At 37.8% G+C, this 4,561-nt stretch overlaps 1 non-coding gene across 1 annotated transcript; it reads right to left on the reverse strand.

The window, feature by feature from the left end:
• Window positions 1–431: 431 nt before the first annotated feature.
• On the reverse strand, window positions 432–581 carry LOC132240350 (small nucleolar RNA SNORA62/SNORA6 family). The gene has a single exon (XR_009454273.1). It is a non-coding gene; the product is annotated as a small nucleolar RNA SNORA62/SNORA6 family (small nucleolar RNA).
• Window positions 582–4,561: the final 3,980 nt, after the last annotated feature.

Here is a 4,561-nt window from a genome sequence, read left to right on the forward strand (position 1 = left end):
TTTCTATCTATCTCTCCTCCCTCTTCCTTTCTGAAATCAATACAAATATATTTTAAAAAGCAATAAAATAAATAAAATATAAATTAATAAATAGTTTAAGAAAGTTTTCAAAAAGAAATATTATGTCTCTCTGTCACTATTAATAGCATCTTTATTATCTTCCTCTTTTCAGTTGATTTTTCCATTCATTTATATCCGTACAAGTGCTAAGAACCATTCATAAACCAACACCAGCCTCACCCGCATATCAAACAATTTATGGCTACTTCGGGCCACATTAATTTCATTGTCATCATCACAAATTATTATTTTATATTTCTATTTCTGAAAGATTCTGTGTGGTTTTCTGAGTCACCTTATAACTAAACTCAGATTTATTTTTTATTAGAGATGGACAAACTTATGCCAAAGGACTAGAATGATTTTTTTTTTATTGTGGCAGAGAGTCCTATCAAACTCCATTATAGAGGCTGACTTTACTGATGTTAGTCAAAGTCCGGCCATTAATGTAACACATTTCTTACACTCAGAAGTTCATTGGCAAAGATCAGCCTCTACCCTGAGCTTTGATAGTGTGCAGAGGACTAGAATGACTTACTGAAGATTATTTATAATAAAGGAGCCTTGAAACTTGATAATTTCTGGCTCTGGCCAAGTTTAACCTCTTTAACTGGTATAAACCCACAGTTAAAATCCAAACCCTCTTATACCACATACAATTCAATTACACACACATATAACTTTTAAAGTAGGCTCAACCATCTAACATCCTAACCCAGAGTCCATTCAGTCTAGAGTCATGATTCTAAAAATAGCAAGGGAAGATGGGCTAGTTTTGCACAACACTCAATTTGATTGTGCAGTTATTTCATTTTGTCCTCTAAGTTCATTTTCTCATAATAGCATTTAGTTAGTTAAAGTAGAATCAGTGTCATGAAATTTTTTCTTTCTTTTTAAAACCATATAGAACTCAACACATTATCATTAAGTAAAGAGTATTCAAGAGACATTGTTTAACTGAGAATCCTGACATTCTACCCATCATGGTACATTCACATCAATATATGAATACATATGGAGACTTGAATAAAAGCATCAGTGAAGATAGATTATGTATTGTGTCTCCTAAGGTAAAAGGAATGGGAGTTTTACTTCTTTGATTCCCAAATATTTGGACACAGAAACAGGTGGTGGTATTGTTGAAATCTTGGCTGTCTCCACCCTATCTCATACTAATTTAAGCATAATCACGTGAAAAAAAACGTGTTAAATAAGAATGCAGCATCCACCTTCCAGGGACCAATAATGGAATTTTCTTAGCTCTCATAAAAGTTAAGAAGGTCTCAGTGGGAAATCAGTTGTTACCCATCAATCATTTATTTTCCTAGTTCTTGTGATTCTCTTCCTTGAGGTAGAGAAAAGAGAAAAGAGTTCAGCTCTTATCACATTTCCCCAACTAGAGGAAGAAACTCAGATTAACTGTGATGCTATAGTATACTCTGGGATATGGATATGTGCTCTTGTTCTTAGTCCCATATTTCAGTGGGTTAATTCATTTGTTTCATATTTATGAGTCAGGTACTCTTCCAAGTACTAGGGATATGGAGGTGAACAGGTATACTGGGGAAATATACGTGTATTTTTTAAAAAGACACCAAAGAAAATATATATGCATATGTAAAAAAAAGGTTTTAAATTATGAATAAAGGTAAATCTTGTCAAAAGAAGAACCCAGGGTGATTATAGAGGAGACTTTCTGGAATAATGCAGTTTTTGTTGTTGTTGTTGTTGTTGTTTTTTAATTAGGGGGTCCTAAAAGACCGTTTGGAGAAATTAGCATGGAAGATGTAGGCATAAAATGCCTAGGACTCTGGGGATCTGAGCAGAGAGCAGCAGGTATGAAAGACCTCAGATAAGTTCTTGTGCTCAATAAAAAAAAAAAGAAAAGAAAAGAAAAAAAAAAGTGTACTGGGCAAAGAAGGGGGGAAAAGAGATAATTGCTTAAAATAAGATAAGGAAGGCCAGATGAATTAAGGTCTTGTGATGATAATAAGAGGTAGGAATTTGATTTAAAGTATAAATGGAAGCCATCTGAGGATTTTAAAGAAAGAAATAACATGACCTCATCTACCAGTTGAATGTGTACACGATTTTCAGTTTTGGTAGATATTGTGGAGAGTACAATGATGGAACAGTCAGTGAATTTCACAATGCCCTTCTGCTTTAGGATTTTTACACTGGCCTCTAATATATATATATATATATATATATATATGTATATGTGTATATATATCTATATATCTATATATCTATATATCTATATATCTATATATCTATATATCTATATATCTATATATCTATCTATCTATCTATCTTTATATCTATCTATCTATCTATCTATCTATCTATCTATCTATCTATCTATCTATACACACATATATATTTTAGAGGCCCAGTGCACGAAATTCATGCATGGGAGGGAGTAGGGTGGGGGGGAGGGTTTCCCTCAGCCTGGGCTGCACCCTCTCTCAATCCAGGACCACTTAGGAAGGGTCCCTAGCCTGGCCGGCAATCAGGGCCTATTGGGGCTTTCCTTCCCCTGGCTGCCAACAGCTGGCCCCGCCCCTGCCACTGCCACTGCTTGCCATCTGTGCAGCACTGCCCCCTCCTCCCCAGCCACCAGTCACCTCCCTCTGTGGGCAACAGGCATGAGATGCGATGGCTTGGCTGGCCTGGTCCTCCCTCTAGCAGTGGTTCTCAACCTTCCTAATGCCACGACCCTTTAATACAGTTCCTCATGTTGTGGTGACCCCCAACCATAAAATTATTTTTGTTGCTACTTCATAACTGTAATTTTGCTACTGTTATGAATCATAATGTAAATATCTGATATGCAGGATGTATTTTAAGGGGTCGCAACCCACAAGTTGAGAACCACTGCCTATGGGGTGATTGCCAGTTGGCCCAACACAGCCGTCACAGCATCACTGGCTGGTGGCATGGGCTTCCCTTTGTGGGGTGATCGATCACGGGGTCCCCAGATCAATTGCCCCACAGAGGGAGGACCCACCCACCTCAGCACTGCCAGCTGGGGGGCCTAGGGCTCCCTCTGTGGCCACCAGCCAGGTGGCCTGGGCCTCCTTCTGCTGGGTGATCATGGGGCAATGGTGGGGCCTCCCAACCAATCGTATCACACTCACCTTGGCTGGCCTGGCACCAGTGCATGTCATACCATGGTCATCTGGAAGGTTGTCCAAATAGTCATTCTGCTGTTTGATCGTTCAGTTGATTTGCATATTAGGCTTTTATTATTATAGATGTGTGTGTGTGTGTGTGTGTGTGTGTGTGTGTGTGTGTACATAATAAGGAATTATATTTCAGGGAGATATTCACACACTCATAGAGGTAACCAAGGTAAAACACATATCCAGTTGGAATGTTGTAAATATTTCTTATGAAGCTATTTTGCTTGAATTTATCACAAAGTGGAATATGGATGGCTTCCTTTCATTTACACAGTTTCTAGAGCAGCTTATTACCATTCTATTTTCCAAAATAGATTTTTATTTTCCCATCTTCTAAATATGTGATTGTTATTTATGTACCTTTCATTTGTCTCCAGATGTTCAGCTTAGTGACACTCAATCAAACTAATGAATTATGAAATGAAACTAATAGTAACTCAACTTTTCCAAATCGCTGATACAGAAAGTAATACGGAATTCATTACTGGATTTTCAGAATGGTGGAAGATTTCTACACATAGCTTGCTCCAGGGTCAACACCTTGAGGTTTGAGAGCTAGCTCATCCTCTGAAGCTTCACATCAACTGGTCACAAAATTGGGTGCAAGTCGTGTGTTAAACATTTTACATGCTAGTGTGACATCATTTCTTGGGAACTGAGGGTCTTTGATTATAGAAACAAGGAACTACTATTTACCTCAAATGGACACATATCACTATTTTTGAAATCTGACATTTTGATCATTCTACTCCTTTCTGAGACAGAAAGGCATGCCAGACACTGTTGACCTTAAAATAAAAGGTATTTTACAAGCAAAAGAAAAAATTTGTTTATTCAGAAATAGCTGAGAATTATAATTCAGGACATGCAAGCCATGGCAAAACCATTTTGGACAGGGGCAGTTGTGAGGAGCATGTATAAACAGAGTCCATTGGAGGAAACTGGGAGTTTGAAGTGTAGTGGCTTTTCATTGGTTGGGTTGTGACAGTCTCTCATTGGCTGGGCATTACTGGGGGAGGAGAAAATCTTCTTACCTTCTGCTGTAGTAGTAGAGTATAAACTATTGTCCTATTAAAGATTCAAGACACATCTCTTCCTGTTTGAGGTAACCAGCAATGAGTGGTAGGATGTGAGAGCTCCCCTTACAGGCCTTTTGACTCCAATCTTGCCTGAGGTCTCCTTTGATTCATTTTCACAACATCATCAACATCCCTAAATGATCCTGCATATTGAACCAGCCATCAGTATTTATCTATACTTTCCAAAGCTTTTCTAAAAAAGTACATCTATATTTCTCTCTGAAAATACATCACCAA

The sequence above is a fragment of the Myotis daubentonii genome, chromosome 8 (genome assembly GCF_963259705.1).
Source record: "Myotis daubentonii chromosome 8, mMyoDau2.1, whole genome shotgun sequence".
Taxonomy (NCBI): domain Eukaryota; kingdom Metazoa; phylum Chordata; class Mammalia; order Chiroptera; family Vespertilionidae; genus Myotis; species Myotis daubentonii.